Source organism: Spermophilus citellus (genome assembly GCF_964194105.1).
Source record: "Spermophilus citellus genome assembly, chromosome: 11".
Classification (NCBI taxonomy): domain Eukaryota; kingdom Metazoa; phylum Chordata; class Mammalia; order Rodentia; family Sciuridae; genus Spermophilus; species Spermophilus citellus.
The window spans coordinates 124,743,914-124,764,264 of NC_138192.1; the positions used below are offsets into that span (position 1 = coordinate 124,743,914).

The following is a 20,351-nucleotide window of genomic DNA, read 5'->3' on the forward strand; positions in this document are numbered from 1 at the left end:
TGAGCCCAGAGACTGAAAAGAAGAAGAAAATCCTGATATACTGAAGCCTTTTTCTGAGCATCTAACTCAAGCCTCACCTGAAGCCAACCCTCCACATGCATTTCATGAGACAATAAATGGCTCCTTTTGCCTAAGAAAGCTTGCTTTCAACCATGTATCCCTTGGAACCAAGGAACTAACAGATAAATCTACTCTTCAAAGAACAGGCTAAGAAAAAATGGAAAATGTTGGCTACAACGCAACCTAGTAAAGGAACCAATTGTGAAGGCAGAGCTCTGAGCTCTGGAAGCTTGTGCTTCTAAAGAGTAGGCCTCCTGCTTCCCTCCTTCCTACTGCATGCACATTTCTGTAAATAAACATAGAGGCCAGAAACTCCAAAAACAAGATGACATAAACAAAATTTTAAAAATTAACTTGTAACATTATTCATCACTTGGGTGAAAACTCATAAGATTTCCAAATGTCCAATTTAACTACCTATTATCTCTATTTTACAGAGAAAGCAATATTTAATTTTATCACACACAGAATAATAGAAATTGTAGCACATGTCTCCAGCTATCTTGTTGTACCATCTAAGTCGGATTTCTATAGGGAAGGCTGAGAGAACACAAGAACTAAAGGGAAAAAAATTAAGTGATGTGCTCTAAAATATTGGAAACAAAATTTAATAATGATGGTGACAACTCTTCTGTGGCATGTGCTAATAAGTCTGAGTCATTTCTTCTTAGTAAAAACAATGTTGGGAACTGAGTCTGTGGCACATAGACCTTAGGTGGTGTCAAGCACACAAGCAACAATAATAAATCAGTGGCAAGGTCTCTGACAGTGCATAATGTAACACCAGGCAGAGTGGCATCCTATCCTCAGTCACATGAGCCACCCCTGAAGGAAATGCCAGTCACGGGTCCCAAATTACAAGTTTCCATAACGCCAGAGGCATTCAATGTGTCATTGTTTTTTGGAGATGAGGTGCAAAAATACATCTGTACATGGATTCATTTTAACATGGATCCGTTTTTAGAGGAAGCTAAATTTTCTGTATCAAATCAGGAATGGGGATTGCAGCCAATGAAGATGGGGAAAAAAATCAGATAGCTTACCCCTTACTGCTGGCAAAGCCAATTAGGAGTATATTTGTTTCATGACAGCTATATAAAGAATTGAGGAGATGAGAGTGTGGACATTTGATATGGATATGCAAACTAATTCTTTCTGTTGGCTCACATAAACAACATTTAGTAGAATATCCAGTAGATGTTTTCTGGCCTCACTTCCCCAAACCTTGTAAGGCAATGAGATTTAATACATGTGGCAGGTTTCTGTCTTGTTCCCCACCCACCCACCCACCCACTCCCCAAAAAAGAAGAATACAAGAGTTTCCTCAAATAGAAAAATTTTAAGATTCGTTGAAGCATCAATCCTGATTCATTTTGATTATTCAATTTGAAACTAAAATCAAGCTCACATTTGCATTACGTGCTTGACAACTTTGACTTTCTGAATTTTTGTCATACACTAGCAATACAGCAATTGTTCAATATGCAAATTCAGTATCAGCATGAATTTTTAAATTGCAAGTATTCATTTTATTACCTTAAACCTTTTGCCATTTATTTTTGACCCATCTCTGCTCCTAGGTCATGATCTCATGGAGTGGAAGGGCTTCATTTCTGTTACTTTGTCAGTGTTGCCCACATACATACTGAATTCAAATGCTTATGAGATAAAATTTAGTATCGGTTCATATAAAGAAAGATATTGAGCATTTCAGTTAATATTTTATTATGAAAGATTGACCCACATGTAAGGTTAGCCATCCTTCTGGCTAGCTCTCATTCTTATTTTATGTTCCTATATTTCTGGAAGTTCTCTTAAGCACAAGACCTTTCTACCAGTAATATCCACCATTTCCTGATTGCCCACCATGAGTCAGTCAAAAGACGAGGTGCTCCCAACCCTACTATTCCTTCTTTGTTCACAACTACCCTTTGAGAGTAGCATAGGCTATAATTACCCAAATATCACAAGGTAATTAAAGCTTAGGGGGCTTTGTTATTTGCCCAAGGTCATTCATTCTGGCTCGTGGAGTCCTTGTTCTTCACCAAAGAGCAGTCTGCTGTGCACTCAAACAAACCGGTGTGTAAAGGGGGAATGAATCATGCAACCTCCTTAGGTTGGTGGATCTGCAGAGTCAGAATGGCGTGGGGTGTCGGCTATTTCCCATCATGTCAGCAGCTCCTTCTTCCTGTTTCAAGAGAGAAAAAATTTGAACATTTTATATGACAATTGGAGATGATGAGTTGGACAGCTGTTATCCAGAACAAAGAATTAACAGTGACTAACATTCGTTTAGACACAAAGTGTTATTTACTTGATGTTTTCAGATAAAACTTACAATAACTTGATTTGCTTTGAAGAGGTTTTGTGTAATGTAAAATAAGAAAAAGATTCCTTCCTACTGACACTACAAAATAAAAAATTTTAAAAAACCCACATTGATGGAAGATTTAATCCATTTTAATTCCTTTACAAAGAATCTCTACTGAACTAAATTGTTGGCAAAATAAGGTGTGAGATCAATTAGGGAAATACCAGCAGGGCTGCATTATTAAAATATTTGTGAAATCCCAATCCATTTTCCCTAGGCCTCCTTAATATATTCGGAGGGTAATAAATGGATATGTAAAAGGATGACTTGGCAGAGCAGGGAGATAGTTAAGGTCAGCTTTCAAAAAGCCAATAAGCAGGAGTTATCTCATCAAAAATAAATCCTTACCCCAAAGGAAAAAAACATACTCTTCTTTAGTCATTTCTAGCTTTTCAAATATTTTCTCTGCCAAAAATTCCCATCAAAAGTAGGACAGTATATGGCACAATTGAAAAGAGCCCACATGACACAAACCAAAGGCAACCAGGGTCCCAGAGCCAAGAGTTGGAACATGGTCAATAAAATGATAAGCATCTACATACTTATGTCAGTAGATTCTTCTGTCTCATGCTTTATAGTTATATAAAATGTGTTTATATTCAATAATGTGTATTTCCATTGGCAATCACAGCACCTTCATAGGGTTGCTTATCCAAATGTTACAGATGAAAGGACTGAGCTGCAGGAAGGTGCAAATGTTTGCCAATGTCCCACGATAATATATAGGAGACCCAAAGTACCCATCTTTCCATAATTTTTCACTAAACAATATAATTTCTCAAACATTTAAAAATGAAAAGTGCTAAGTTTTTAAAAAAATTTTTTGAAATTATTATGTCATAGATATCTCATATTGTTTTCCCTGCATAAGCAATTCATATGTGGGTGAGTACTTCCATTTATACCATCAAAATATTCTGATGCGCCTGTACAAATATGCCACAGTGAAACTCTCTACTCTGTATAATTATTATGCACCCATAAAAGTAAATAAATAAAATGCTTGCAAATTTTAAATCAGAAAGCAGCATGAATTTTTTATTCAAAATATTCGAATCAGTGAATATGTTTAAACTCTAAGTGCATGACAAAATGTACCGAAAACACTGGAAGTCCTGGACTTGGAATCTGAACATCATCGTTTCTAATACAGCTGTATTTCAAAAGAGGTGATCCTCGAACACATTTGCTTTTCAGGACTTACTGTGGCTCAGATATCATCCTAGTGTCTTGCAAAAGGTTATATGCTGACAGCTTGGTCCCCAGTATGGTAACACTGAAAGTGGCAGAAACTTCAAAGGTGGGGGAAGATGAGAAGATGAATAAATCATTGGGAACATCACTTTTGGAAGGGATTAATGCTAGTATTATGTAGTAAGTTCTCACAAAAGAAGGCTGTTAAGAAGTGAGACCACACCCTTCTGTATGAGGCTATTTTCCTTTCTGCTTCTACCATGATGTCATTCAGCCAATGGGACCTCACCCGAGGTCAAAAAAATGGAATAGATGGATTGGACTTTCCAATCTGTGAATCAAGTTAACCTCTTTTCTTTATAAGCAACATTTCTTCAGGTATTTGTTATAGCAAAAGACAAAGGAACAATACAAGATTTTTCTTCAACTATAAAAGGGAGAGTAAATTTGTCTATTATATACCATCTTAAAGATCTCATTTATTTCTTTTGTTGTTGTTGTTTCGCTATGGTTTTTTGAAGTAATTACCTCCTAAAAACATTATTGCAGATATAGTCACGTTGTAGGTTAGGACTTCAATGCAGGAATTTTGTAGTGACACAATTCAGTCCATAAAAAAAAGAAAATACTTCTCTTACCTTCTCTAGCTTTACTTCATCCACAAGAAACAGCCATCTTTAAAAAAAAATTTAGTTCTTCTGATGCCATTTTCCATACATATTATGGGGCTCTTTGTCTTCCAGCTTCTTGGTCTCTTACAAGTAGCCTCAGTACTGATGACCCAGATGACGAGGTGTGGAAGCCTTGCTCTAGGGCATCAATCTCACCCCATATCACCTGCTATAAATTTGATCAATTTCTTTAATAAAAACTTCAGTTTTGAGGGAGTTGGTTAAATAGCTGAAAAATAACAACTGAGTTCTTTTTCTATTGGAGAATAGATAACGAAAAGTGTTTGGGTAGAACTGCTTCATCGATGAACAGGCTTTCAATTAGCCACTCCAATTTCCACCCCTTCTCATTCCTGCAGTCTCTAAGACCGAAATTCCTCATTTGTTGTCTCCTTCTTCAAGACTGTTCAAAGAACGGCAATTCTGCTATTCTAGGTTCTGTGTTTCATTATCCAAGAATTTTTTTTGAAATACCTTCTTTTGGCTAAGTTTTCTCCCAGATACCTTTTATCCAGGATCATACTCGACTTTTATTTTGTTACTATGATTTTTATCCTGTCTCTGGAGGCAGAAGAACTAAATCCATGCACTCAGTTTTCCGTTCTCAGTGGGAAATTAGTTGCTACTTAATAACTGAGAGTTTACTTAATCAGCCATCCATTCTGTATTTAACAAACTTTTGCTGAATATTTTCTAATTAAAAGTCCTAAAAGCCGCATAAGTAGGCCAGACATTCGTTTAATATTGTTTTCAGCCAGGTGTCTGATGGAGCCAGGCATGATCCAGAATGTCATGAGTAACTAGCGACTCAGGATACCAAAGGAGACAACAAGAAGAGCTCTAAATTCTCTTTTCTCGAAATCTAAAAATGAAGATAGATATTCACCTCTCTCTGCGGCCAGAGAGGAATGGCTTCCAGAATCTCCTTCAACCCAAGAACTCTGAGAAATGCAAAGAGTAGAGGCCGAGTGGCCGGGGTTCCAGCTTCGACCCAAGGGGAGGATTTGAGCTGTCCCCTTATCAACTTCCTTCTTCCTCTTCAACTGCCTCCCCTGAGGGAGGCTGGAATCCCACACCACCTGCTAGAGACGAATGGCATCTTTGCTTCTCTTGCAATGGAACGTGAGTGAAAATCATCTGTGCACAACTTAGGAGTTACTTATAGGAGAAATGCCTGGTCTCAGACCTCCTCTTCCTTCCTCTACCATGTGTTTAAATATGGATAAGTCAACTTCCAACTTTAATCACACAAAAGTGGACAATGAATGACACAGAGGTAAAACAGTAAAATGGGTAGGTGCATGTTCTCCACCAGCCCAGGCCACATGGATGGTCACATGAGGAATCAAAAACTCCTCTCTTATTCAGGGCACTCTACTTAGGGAGTCTCTTGATTCGAACATCTTAAAATTTTCCCTAAATAATGCAGTAGCTTCGTTTCACCAATTAATTAATTGCCAACCCTCTCTCAGTTTCCACACATATATTAAAATTATGTTTTAAAAAGGACACCAACCCTAGTTTCCAAATATTCAAATTGTATTCAAACAAAATGTTCAGGTTTCAGTTCTAAATAACAACTCAGAAAGCAAGATGCACAGAAAAAAACACTGCTCTCATCTCAGGCAAAGGTCAAGAGCAAAGACAGACTCCTTCGCTGCTCCTGCAGCCTCCACTCAGGCATCTGCAGGCACTTCACTCACATCGCGTTGGCTGAACCCAGTCAGTGAGGAAGCCTGAGTCAGTGGGGCCACAGAAAGGCACAGTCACTCTTCAAACAGTGGGCAGGCAGACACAGTGCTCTTACCAAGAGGGAAATAAAAACTCAGAGCAACAGCTCAATCTCTGCCATCACCAAAAATCCAATCCAACAGACTTTTACAAAAGTTTCAGCCACATAATGTCAGGGTTTCAATTTTATTCTTGTATCTTTTTCTTCTTTATGTTAATGGGTTCTCATGAAAGAGAAAGCATTGTATGGATTTAAGACAGACTTGAGAAAACTTTTGACAGTCAGGTCTGGGCTCGCTGCCGTCTTACTGAGGACCTTCAAGCACTCATTGACTCCCTTCCTGATGCTGTGACTCCTTCACCTCTGCGCTCCGTAGAGCATATAGAAGCTCGCTTGCCATGGAAAGGATTTCTACTATTTTAAATGATAGTTTGTCTTTGCCTCAAGTAATGGTGCATTGGAATACCATTGCAGATGGGCTCAATTTACAAATCCCACCTACTAGAATCCTAAGTGGAAATATTAATTTTATCACAAAGTGGAATTTAAGAACAAGGATTTATAAAATATCTCCACAGCACAGTAAGGAACTTTTTAATCTTCCATAGTTTTTAGTAATGTTCAATTAGTATAGCTTTCACTGAAGTTTTTCTTATACTAAAGAGTGGGGGAAATACCTTCTCTTCAATTTCTAGGAAGGATTTGGTACATGATTATATAAGCCATGTGTTACTCCATTCTTCTTCAACCTTAACCACACTAGCAAAATAATATAAAGTTATCAGGTTGTTAATTTTTTATAAAATCATATATATATATATATATATATATATATATATATATATATATATATACTGATTTTTTTTAAACTAAGACAGCTTCAAGTAAAAATTCCACATGAAATACAGAAGATTAAAAAGAGACACTATATTGGTAAGCATGGGACTTATCACTTTAAACTTATTCAAAGTTGTAGTTTTAAGAAGCAGTCCAGTCAAGAAATTTTGCACAGAAAAGAGTTTTGTATACAAGTTAGAACCTAAAAAGTTACAAGAGGCTCTCATTCTTATTCCAATAACCAAGTTAGATCATTTATAAAATCACGGTATCCTGAACCCAAAAGTGATCTAAGGATGCAAAAAGAACTACATTTCAGAAAGTGATCTGCATTTTATAGGAAATAGAATTCCGGTTTCTAACAGACAGGCAATAAAGCAGCCCACGGTTTATGCTGATAAAGGGAAACCAATGGAACTTCCACCTGCCTCTGACTGGATGTGGGTCAGCAAGGCAGATTAGAATCAATCCCTAGGGTCCTCAGACCCAGAGCAAGTGTGTAGCCACAAGCTTGTCCCGCGATTCTCTGTCATTAACAACTCAGAGTCTCACAGGCTTTGGACAAGGAAAAAGGGCTAGGAGAAACCTCTTTGACATTTCTGAGGAAAGAGCTATCTGGGAGCAACTTTCAAATCTGGCATCTTTACTACCCAATATAAAGAGGAATTTTGCCGGAACTGGACAAAATCCTGCAAAAGAGAAAATTCTGATGCTAAGTTTAAAATATTTCAAGTGGACCCTAAGTTAAATCAAACTAAAACTATAGTCAAGCCCAGCTCAAGTTCATCAGTGGATCAGACCGACTCAGACTCCCTAAATTTATCAATATACACAGGAAGGGGCATAACCTTTACCAGAAAAGATTACCAATATTTACTTCACACTGTTATTGTCTACAAAATGTTAAGCATAAAAAAACATGAAGCATTTGAAGCATCAATAAAACAAGACTCTTGATGAAGAGAGGAACTAGCAACTGAGAGATGGCCCAGATGTCATGATTCTCAAACTCTAAAATAACTACAATAAAAATTCTGAAGGGTTTAGTGGGAAAGGAAAGGCACATGCAGGGCTGGCTGGGGAACTTAAGCAAATGCATACAGACTGAAAGAAGAAAAGCAATTGAGTGAAAATGGTACAAATGTAAAAGATACAGATACAAGAAAAAATGAAGAATTGATCCAGTTTGCTTAACCAAAAACTGGAGTCACCCGAGGAAAGAGTCAACAAAATCGAAATCATTAGAAAGTATCTAAGCTGAGCACAAGGAAATGAAAAGAGAGGGAGGAACAGGAGCAAAAGGAGAAGGAAAAAGAGGATGGAGAGGAAGAAGAGACTGTAGGGGATAAAAAGAGGAGGAAGAGAAGGGTAGAGAATGTGGCAAGGGAGAAAAAGAAGTAGGGGAAGGGTGAGAAGAAAGCACTGGAGATTCATGGGGCAAGGTTAAGTTATCAAACATTGCTAGAGTCCCAGAAGGGGGCAAGAGAGACATTAAACAGAAAACATATTTTAAGACATAATGGCTGGGGTCTTTTCAAACCCAACAAAAAAACAATCCAGAATCCAAAATGTTCCATGAACCACGAGTAAACACTGAGAAGACCACACCTGAGCACATCATAGTTAACCTGCTGAAAACCAAAGGTAAAAATGAGTCTTAGGAAAAAAAAAAAACAAGAAAAAGACACATTAAATACAGGAAAACAATAATATGAAGAATAACTGACTTCTCATCAGAAACCACTGGAGACAAATGACAATGGAGTGACATTTATAGAATGCAGGGGAAAAAATGATGGTAAACCTAAAACTCTACATCCAGTGAAAATATCCTTTTTTTCTTTTTAAAATATTTTTATTAAGGAATTATACATGATACAGGATTCATTTTGATATAATCACATTCATGGAATGTAATCGGATTCGTTTCAGTCCCAAGTATTTCCTTTTTCCTCCATCCTGCTCCTCCCCAAAACATTCTTTTAAAATGAAGCAAAAATCTTTTCAAGCAGATAAAAACAGAGTTCATCTCCTGCTTGTGCACATGACAAGAAATGATAGAAGAAATTCCTTAATCTGAAGGTAAATAATTCCAGATAGAACTCAGATTCGTCAGAGGAATGAAGAAAACTGGAAGGAATGAATCTGCTATGGTTTGGATACAGTTTGAGCGTCCCTCAAAGGTTCCTGGGCTTGGTCTCCAGTGTTGTGGTGTAGAGGTGGTGGAGTCTCCAAGAGTCAGGGCCTCATGCAGGGGGATGAGGTGATAGGGGTCCTGCCCTCAGAAAAGACTCATGCAGTCCTCCTGGGACCTTGGTAAATTCCCTTAAGGGCAGGTCGGAAGACAGTGAGTCGCTTTGCTTTCCATTCCTCTAGAATGTTGTGATATAGCCAAGGGGGTCCTTATCAGAAGCATGACCAATGGAGTCACTCAATCTTGGGCTTTCCCAAGATCAAAACTGTGATCTAAATAAACCTCCTTTTTCTTCTAAAATATCCAAGTATTTTGTTATAACAATAGAGAACAGATTAAGACAAACAACAATACAAACTAGCAATATTTACTATTATTTTAATTGGGTACATAGTTTTTAATTTAAAAGACCACTTGCTAGTCTTCCTACTATTCACTCTTTATAAAAATAATATTTATGCATTACACAATATACCATATATACTTAGGCAAAATATAAAGCAATAATAGTAATACAAACTATGGGAGAAGATAATTGAAATGTTGTTAAAGTTCTTACACTGTTAATTTTATTTATTTATTGTATTTTTAGGGGGGTACTGGGGATTAAACCCAATGGGTGCATTGCTCTTGAGCTCTATCTCCAGTCCCTTTTACAGTTTTTTTTTTTTTTTTTTTTTTTTTTTTTTGAGACAGGGTCTTCCTAAGTTTCTGAGTCTGGCCTGGAACTTGCAATCCTTCTGTCCCAGTCTTCTGAGTTGTTGGGACTATAGGCATGCACTACTGAAGCTAGATTGTTAATTTTACCATAGTAAACTATGATAGCATAAAGATACCTACTATATCATTCAGAACAATTAGCAAGACAATAACTCTATCATTATGATCCATTCAAAATAATACAGGAATGGAGAGAAAGAATAAGAAAGATGAAATAGATCTAAGTAAAATTAAAAAACAAGGTTGGAGATTAAACACAACCTTATTAACAAACATGTTAAATGGAAAAATACTAAGCATTCTAGTTAAAAGGTGAAGAATCTCAGATTTGAAGGGAAAAAAAGCAAGATTCATTTTATGTTCTTCACAAGAAAATTCACAAAAAAAGACAAGATAAAATTAAAAGGGTAGAAAAGATATTAAAAAAAAAAAACTAGAAGCTGGGGTTGTGTCTCAGTAGCAGAGTGCTTGCCCAGCATGTGTGAGGCACTGGGTTTCATTCTTAGCACCACAAAAAAATAGACAAATAAAATAAAGACATGTTGTCCATCTACATCTACAAAATAAAGAATTTAAAAAAAAACACTAAACATAAGAAATCTGATATTACTGTTCTAAAATATTAAAAATGGGATTTGAATAAGCAAGCAATATCACTTGGAATAAAAATAGACATTTTATAATTATAAAAGAATTAATTGGCTAACTATTCATGACAATCATAAGTATGCAGATACCTTACAGGGAATTTAAAAATATATTAAGCAAAAGTTAATGAGTGAAACAGAACTTCTACTTCAGGCCAAGATGGAATAATAGGGACTAGTTTTACCTTTCCAACTAAGACAACATTTTTAACAAAATATATGAGCGAATGTTTTTTTTTTAACTGTATAAATGCACTAAAGTTCCATGACCCTAAGGGTAACAAATGAGGTGAATTCCACAATCACACCAAGATTATTGCCTTTGGGTTGCAGCACAGGGCAGGGAAACCCACATAGCCCCTAGTGGGGCCTAGTGGACTTAAGGAGTTGAGGAAAAAGAGCCAGCGCACTAGTATCCTCTGATTTGAGAACTGGAAAAGAAGAGACATGCACACGGGAGCATCTCTGGAGCTCCTTAGAGTGTCCTTTCAAATATGGGTTGAGTACTGATAAGCACATGCATGTGAGAATACTACACAAGGAAAAGGAACTGTCATAGAGGATGAGAATATGTGACCAGTTCTTCACACTACACAGAGCAGGCAATAGTGCCTTTTGCCACCAGTCACACTGAAAAACCTCATGATTTCTGGGGCATTAGATGGAGTATATAAATGGTTTCACCTCAGTGAGACCATTTGTATATAGGGTCACTAGGCCTTGATTTAGCATTATTCCAGTTTCACCTAAAAAAAAAAAAATCTTAAAAAGCAAACCCAGTGTCTCTTTCTAATTAACTGCATCCCAGGACAAAGCACGGGAATGTTTATAGGAAAACAGAAATAACCAGCATTCAGAAGGTCAAATCACAATGATTGGATCTCATTATCAGGCATGGAAAAAAAGGAGAAAACTATGAAGAAGAGATGGATGAGCAATCAAAACCAGCCCAGCACTGTCACAGACATCAGATTACAAGACAAAGATGTTTGTTGCTGAAGTATTTCATATGTACAAATGTTTACGTAGAGGCCTGTGAGAAGAACCCAAACTTCTGAACACAAGACTACGATGTGTGGAGTTCAAAACACACTAGATGAAATTATCAGCAGGTAAGAAATTACAGAAGAAAAGATGGATGAACTTGGAAGATATCAAAATAGAAATCTTCCAAAATAGAGCACAGAGAAAAGAGAAGTTTGAAAAATGAATAGAATATTAGAGAGTCTGGTAAAACCTCAAGTGGCCTAATACATGTGACCTTGGATTCAGCAAAGATGTCAGATAAAAGGCAAAAGCCCAATCCAAAAGGGGATAAATTGATAAATCAGACAAAAAAATTCAAACTTCTGCTCTTCAATAACAACCAGTCCCCCCCACCACCACCACCCCCTACACACACACACACAAATAGAGAATGAAAAGACAAATTAACAGATTGGAAATAAAGTTGAAATTATGTATCAAAAAAAAAACTTTTATCAAGAGAACACTTAAAAGTCAATAATAATAAAATGAACAGTCCAGTTACAAAAATGGGTTAAAGATTTGAACTAATGCTGTAAAAATAAGCATATAAAAAGATTTTCAACTTCATTATTTCTTAAGGAAAACAAAAATTAAAGCCAAAATGAGCTACCAACATGTATTTGTTGAAATGGCTAAAATTTATAAGACAGACCATACCAAGTGTTGACAAGGATGTAGAATAACAAGAATTTTCATGCATTATTGGTTGTGGTGTAAAATAATGCATTCACTTTGGAAAATAGTTTGGCAGATTACATACACACACACACACACACACACACATATATATTTATATATATACACATATATATGTGTATATGTGTGTGTGTGTGTGTATATATATATATATATATATATATATATTCAACTAACATTTGGTTTAGTCGTTAGATTATCAAATATCTACAAAGAAAAACTAAGACCTATGTCCATGCGAATATTTATATATGAATACTAATAATTGCTTGTGTTAGTTGGCTTTTCAATGTTACAACAAACACCCGAGATGATCAACTTATAAAGAAAAAAGGTTTATTTGGGCTTAAAATTATAGAGGTTTCAGCCTATGACTTTTTGACCCTGTTCTTTTGAGCCTGTCACAAAGCAACATATTATGTTGGGGAGTGAGTTTTGGAGGAAATTGTTCACTTCACAGCTGGGATGTGCAAAGGGAGAAAGAAAGAGACTAGTGTCACACAACCCTCTTTAATGGCATGCCCACAATTTTCTAAAAGCCCCACAAAGTCCCACCTCTTCAAGAATTCTAGCATCTGAGGACAAAACTGAGGACCGAGTCTTTAACACATAGGCCTTTGGGGGCCATTCCAGATGCAAGCCATACACTGCTTTATTTATAATAGATTAAATTTGAAAGGAATCAATATGCCCATCAACAGGTGAATAGATAAATAAACTAGTGTGTTCATACTATGGAATACTATTCAGTAATGAAATAAATGAACATTAACACATGAATGAATCTCAAAAAATTATGCATGAGTAGATCCTAAAACATTATGTTCAGGGAAAAACTCCTTACACACACACACACCACCACCACCACCACCACCACCACCACACGGAAAATATATTCCCTTCACATAACCCCTAAAAGCAGGAAAAATTACTATTTAGTAGTACAAGTCAGTTGGACGAAGAGGGTAGTAACTGAGAAGAAAAGGGAATGGTTGTCTTTTCTGAGGAATGGAAATCTTGTTTGCTGTAGTAGTTATTTGTGTGAATACAAATGTCAAAATTCCTCAGTCTCAACAATTAAGATCCACATATTGTATTATATATAAATTATACCTCAATATTTAAGAAATGGCCCATGAAAAATAAATTATCCTCATAGTACCCCGCACATATAATTTCCTTAATTTTTTTATGCGTTGCTATTGTAGACGGAGTACATTTTCCGTATTCATGAAAACAAACTCCAGACATAATTAGGATATCTCAGACACTCCAGGGACATTAGAAAACTTGAGGGTTTTTTTTATAGTTGTCTTTCTCTCTTCCTTTTTTTTTTTCTTTCAGACCAAAAATGAAATACCAAGAAAGGCCAAAGGAAATAGTGTTAGATAAACTGGAAGTGGGTTTCTCCAAGCTCACTTTAAACCAGATGTCTTCTTCATGCTCCCATAAGTTCCTGAACTTCAGCTCATCTGGGGAAATGACACGTGGATATTTATTTTCCTAATGGTCATTTGAGAATAAGTGCTCGGAGCCTGCATGTCGGGGGCGCCAACAGTAGTCCCAGCCTTGCCAATTTGAATCAACTTGTCGTACTTTCTGTTTTGTTGTCATCACTGTTTAAAAAAAAAAAAAAGAAAAGAAAAAAAATACCTGAAGATGAAGACAGGATTTTTAAATTATGAGGAAAATGAAATCATGTTTCTTTCACTGCCAAGTCAAGACTGTTACTAAGCACAATTAGAACCTTCAGAGAACTGTGCCTTCCTCACCAGGGGTTGCAGGACGCTCCCAGGACACACACAGGGACAGAGACAGGGATGGAGACAGGCCCTCCTCACTCCTTTCTCCCCTCACCTGCTTTCCACCGCCAGAGCTGCGGAACAGGAGTCCAACTGGGCATTTATCATCCATTTCCAGGAATGGTGGTGTTTGGCTGAAAGACATACAACAGGAGAAATAAAGAAGAGAGAGGGGAGGAGAGGGGTGGGGACTGGATGGAAAAGGGAGACCACACCCCAGAGCTGCTGTTTCTTCTGTCTCTGAAATGCAGGGCAGCCCTGTTCACGCTGGGTTTTGAAACATTCTAGGTAAAAATAGCAAAGACCAGGAGGTGTAGCCCTTGCTTTTGTTTCTTCATTAGAAGAAATTTTTTGTATTCTTGGAGCTTTGAGGAACCTACTTATCGACTTCGAAGTTAGAAGGACTAATTCCATTTGGACTCGTGTGTGTGTGTGTGTGTGTGTGTGTGTGTGTGTGTGTGTTAGAATTACTTGCGTTTTCTCCCTGTATTGATCTTACTTCTTCAGGAAGAGTAAAAACCCCACAATTTTAAACAGACTGAAGCATTCTCCTTTAAGGGTGGAGACAGAGTATAACAATAGCCCTGGAAGAAGCCAAGTCTATTCCATGTCTCGCAATGAAGCTAATAGGCCATGTTCCTTCCCAGAACACCCTGCTGTGGCTAGCAGTCTCCAGAGCTGTGCTGCTGCAACCTGAGCATCCCTCCAGGAGCGCGGCAGACCTGCTTCCTTCAGTACAACATCCTGTTGGAGTCTCACGGGGTCAGGCTGTACCACTGGCTCCCTTCCCAGTCGCTGCCATCTCCCTCGTTTCCCAGGGGATTTAGCCCCTGGGCCCACTCTTCCTCCTTCTTTGCTATCTCCTATTCTCAAATACATGATTCTCCCAATTCTCTGGTTCCTAGATCCTCGAACACACTCTCAAGAAGATGCTCTTCAACCTAACAGCCATTGACTGGCCACACTCACGTACAGGCCAGCGGCTCTCAAAGTTCCACCTCACTCTCACCTGAGAACTTGCTAGAAATGAGAACTCTCAGACCTAATGAGAGACCTGCTAAGTCAGGAAATCCAGGATACAGCCCAGTTTCTGTTTAACAAGCCTTCCATGGGGTTCTAGTACCCTCTCAGGTTTGACCCTCCTAGAGCCTCATCTCTCCCTTGAACTCCTTTCTCTTTCATGTGGCTCTTATTATTTTCCTTTTACTCCTCTGGCAAAAGCTCAACCCTGGTGAAAACTAAACTTCCACGCACTTTTGACCTACGGATGGCTAATGAAAAACTATCACCTCCAATTTGTGGCCCCCTACTCCATTTCTCCCCCACTCCTCTGGAGAACCTTTGTGAAACCCCACACTCCCCACCCGCTGCCTCCATTTCTGAGAAGTGATACAATCAGAGCACAGCCCCCACCAGCCTTTTCACTTTCTACAAGCACTGTGCTCTGTTCCCACCTTCTCCGCCATTCGCCTCGTCCCATATCTGAGATGACCTCTTCCACTTGCACACCAGACTTCCTGCCCTCTGGCCTACTGGAGGATGTGGTTCTAATAACCACCCCCCTCTCCTCTGCTTCATCCTGTTCCCTATTCCGCTACATCACTCTGTCTACGGGAAGCATGCCGATGTTTCTCCCATATGAAAAGAAAACAACATCTTGACACTAACATCAAGACAATAAATCTTGGTATTAATATGACTTTAGCACAGTTCCTCCTGCTGAGACGTAGCCCTTCCTGCCTTCTACAGTTCATTGTCTCCCATTTTCTCTTAAATCCACTCTTCAGTCTTTTACCACCACTCCATCAAAACATGCCTGTGACACGGTCACCATGGTCACCAAGGTCATCTCTGCTGCTTAACCCTGAAGGTAACGTTCAGTCATGCACTTGCTTGACCCTCAGCCTTACTGGACACAGCTCTTTCTTCCTGTGTCTCTGCCAATATTCCTCCCACCTTGCTGTGATCTCTTCTTCTGTCTTCGTTCCCATCTCTCCAGCCTGAAATTTCCCAGTTCTCTGTCCTTGTTCTATTTTCTTCTTCCGTCACACTCACTCCCTTGGTAATTACATCAGCCTCTGGTTTCATCACCCTGATGACCTCTACATTGTATCTGTGACCTAGCCTGCTCACAAACTCCACACTGGTGTATCAAGTGCATACTTGGCCACTTTTGTCATATTAGAAGCTCCATATGACAAAAATTGAGCTTCTCTTCTTCCTCAACAAACATGCGTCCCATCTCTGTTCAGAGTAACCAAGTGCTCCCAGCTGCAAAGATCAAAAACTTTCCAATCATTCTTGACTTTTTTTTTAATCTCTCACACCTTACATCTAATTCCTCAACAATCCTGTTGTCTCTCTACCTCAAATCCATTCACTTTTTTTTAACTGAAGTTTTTATTGAGCTAATTGCAGATTCACATGCCGTTGTAAGAAATAATACAAAGAGGTCCCTTGTACCTTTTGCCCAGTTTCAATGAATGGCAACATTGTTCAAAACTATAGTATAATATCACAACCAGGATACTGACATTGTACAACCTAATGATCTTATTCAGATTCCCCCAGTTTTATTTGTACTAGCAGGTGTGTGTGAGTTCTATACAATTTTAACACATGTAGGTTCCTGTATTCACCACCATGGTCAACATACCAAACACTTCCAAAAGCACACAAATCCCTCATGCTGCCCTTTTATAACCCCTCCCTGCAACACCTGCCAATCATGATTCTGCCCTTTATTTCTAAAATATCATTTCAAAAATGTTATATAAATGAAATCATACAGAATGTAATCTTTTGAAATTCCCCCCCACACACACACACACACACTCAACATAATTGCCTGAAGATTCCTCTGAGTTGTTACATGCATCAACAGTTGGTTCCTCCTATTCCAAGGTAGGGAAGCATTGACAGTTTGTTTAACCATTCATCCTTTGAAGGACACCTGGGCTGACACTCTAGTTTGGAACTACTACACATAAACTGCTCTGAACATTTCTGTACAGTGTTTTTTTTTTTAAATGTGAATCATTTTATAATTTGTTCTAAATAGTTATACAACATTAGAATGCATATTGATGTAATGTACACAAATGGAGCATAACTTCTCATTCCTCTGGCTGTATATGGTGCTGAGTCACACCAGTAGTGTAATCATACATGTATATAGGGTAATAATGTCTGACTCATTCTACTGTCCTTCCCACCCCACCGATCCATTCCCATACTCCCCTCTGCACAATCCAAAGTTCCTTCATTTTTTTCTTACCTTACTCCCCCTCCCCCATCATTTACATGGATCAGCATCCACACATCCCAGAAAACATTGGGCCTTTGATTTTTGTGGATTGCCTTGTTTCACTTAGCATGGTTTTCTCTGGTTCCATCCATTTACTTGCAAATGCCATATTTCATTCTTCTTTAAGGCTGAGTAATATGTACCACATTTTCTTTATCCATTCATCTATTGAAAGGCATCTAGGTGGGTTTCATAGTTTAGCTATTGTACATTGAGCTGCTATTAAACATTGATGTGGTTTCATCACTATAGTATTCTGATTTTAAGTCCTTTAGGTATAAATTGAGAAATGGGAGAGCTGGGTCAAATGCCGGCTCCATTCCAAGTTTTCTGAGGAATCTCCATACTGATTTCATAGTAGTTGCACCAATTTGCAGTCCCACCAACAATGTATGAGTGTACCTCTTGACCCACATCCTTGCCAACACTTATCACTTATATTCTTGATAATTGCCATTTCAACTGGAGTGAGATGAAATCTCAGTAAAATTTGAATTTGTATTTCTCTAATTGCTAGAGATGATGAACATTTTTTCACATGTTTATTTATTAATTGTATATCTTCCTCTGAGAAGTATCTGTTCAGCTCCTTCGCCCATTTATTGATTGGACTATTTATTTATTTAGTTATTTAGTTATTTTGGTGTTTTTTGAGTTCTTTATATATCCTGGCAATTAGTGCTCTGAGATGCATATGGTAAAGATTTTTTTCTTATTCTGTAGGCTATCTCTTCACATTATTGATTGTTTCCTTTGCTGAGAAGAAGCTTTTTAGTTTGAATCCATCCTATTTACTGATCCTTAATTTTACTTCTTACACTTTAGGAGTCTTATTAAGGAAGTCAGTTCCTAAACCGACATGATGAAGATTTGGGTCTACTTTTTCTTTTATTAGGCCCAGTGTTTCTATTCCAATGCCTAGGTCTTTGATCCACTTTGAAGTGATTTTTGTGCAGGTTGAGAGGTAGAAGTTTAACTTCATTTTGTTACACATGACTTTCCAGTTTTCCCAGCACCATTTGTTGAAGAGGCTATCTTTTCTCCAGTGTATGTTTCTGGTGCCTTTGTCTAGTATGAGATAACTGTATTTATGTGCGTTTGTCTCTGTGTCTTCTATGTTGTACCATTGGTCTACATTTCTATTTCTGTGCCAACACCATGCCATTTTTCTTCCTACTGCTCTGTAGTACAGTTTAAGGTCTGGTATTGTGATGCCTCCTGCCTCACTCTTCTTGCTAAGGATTGCTTTGCTTATTCTTGTTCTCTTATTTCTCTAACTGCATTTTATGATTGCTTTTTCTAGTTCTTTGAAGAATGACAGAGCAATCAGAAAGATGAAAGGAATTAAAAGGATTCTAATAGAAAAAGAAGAACTCAAGCTATCACTATTTGTTGAAATGATTCTATATTTAGAAGATCCAAAAAATTCCATCAGCAAACTTCTAGAACTAATAAATAAATTCAGCAAAGTAACAAGATATAAAATCAAAACCCACAAATCAAATGCATTTCTATACATAAGCAATGAAGCCAGTGCAAGAGAAATTAGGAAAACTACCCATTCACAATAGCCTCATAAAATAAAATAAAATACTTGGGAATTGATCTAACAAAAGAGATGAAAGACCCCTACAATGAAAACTATAGAACACTAAAGAAAGAAATTGAAGAAGATCTTAAAAGATGGAAAGATCTCCCATGTTCTTGGATAGGCAGAATTAATATTGTCAAAATGGCCATACTACCAAAACTGTTATATGGATTTAATGTCATTCCTGTTAAAATCCATTCACTTTTATTAATAACACGAAGCCAAAACCATATCAACTCTATTCCTGACATTATTATCTCCCCTTTGAGTCTAATGTTAACTAGTAAGAGTAAGTCTCTAAAAACAGATCAGATTATGAATCCCATTGATAAGAACTCTATGGTGTCTTAAGTCCTTCCACGTAGTGCCTACAAAGTCCTCTGTGATGATCTGACTTTCTTCCCATTAGAACACGCAACTCAATGTTCTATTGTTACTCCTTCCAATTACACTGCCCCAGCCGTGTTTGTCTCCTTGCTGTTTATAGAGCCTACTCTTGCTTCCAAACATTTTTAAGCAAACTGAAACCAATAATCACGCATCCCAAAAGAAATTTATTAAATATTAACAATGGCAATTAATAGTGGAATTGTGGGAGACATTTATTAGCATTACCATGTTTACAAAAGTTTGTATGATAAATATTTTGTGTTTTTCCTATGTATTAAGATATATATAGTAGAAGAATATGAATTAAAAATGAAAGTTTCTACTCTTAAAAGAAAATCAATAATAATTATTGCTTTTGCATGAGGAAAACTTTATTCTCACTCCAGTCAGAATGGCAGCTATTATGAATACAAACAATAATAAGTGTTGGAGAGGCTGTGGGGGAAAAGGTACACTCATACACTGCTGGTAGGATTGCAAATTGGTGCAGCCAATATGGAAAGCAGTATGGAGATTTCTTGGAAAGTTGGGAATGGAACCACCATTTGACCCAGCTATCCCTCTCCTCGGTCTATACCAAAAGGACTTAAAAACTGCATACTACAGGGATACAGCCACATCAATGTTTGTAGCAGCACAATTCACAATAGCTAAACTGTGGAACCAACCTAGATTGCCCTTCAATAGATGAATGGATAAAAAAAGTGACAATATATATACAATGGAATATTACTCAGCAATAAAAGAGAATAAAATCATGATATTTGCAGGTAAATGGATGGAGTTAGAGAATATAATGCTAAGTGAAGTTAGCCAATTGCAAAAAAAAAAAGTGCCAAATGTTTTTTCTGATATAAGGAGGCTGATTCATAGTGGAGAGGGAGCATGGGAGGAATAGATGAACTCTAGATAGGGCAGAGGGGTGGGAAGGGAAGGAGGAGGCATGGGGTTAGAAATGACGGTGGAATGTGATGGAAATTATTATCCAAAGTACATGTATAAAGACACAAATTGGTGTGAATATACTGTGTATACAACTAGAGATATGAAAAATTGTGGAATATATGTGTAATGAGAATTGTAATACATCCCGATATCATATATAAAAAA

At 37.5% G+C, this 20,351-nt stretch overlaps 1 long non-coding RNA gene across 2 annotated transcripts; it reads right to left on the reverse strand.

Annotated features, from left to right (window-relative positions):
• Positions 1-1,552: 1,552 nt before the first annotated feature.
• Positions 1,553-15,987, reverse strand: LOC308631172. Of its 2 annotated transcripts, XR_014018127.1 has the most exons (4): positions 15,910-15,987; positions 14,009-14,087; positions 13,571-13,767; positions 1,553-2,248 (listed from the first exon to the last, which is right to left on the reverse strand). It is a non-coding gene; the product is annotated as an uncharacterized lncRNA (long non-coding RNA). The 2 variants fall into 2 exon arrangements; XR_014018128.1 differs by lacking the exon at positions 1,553-2,248 and having other exon boundaries at positions 13,017-13,767.
• Positions 15,988-20,351: the final 4,364 nt, after the last annotated feature.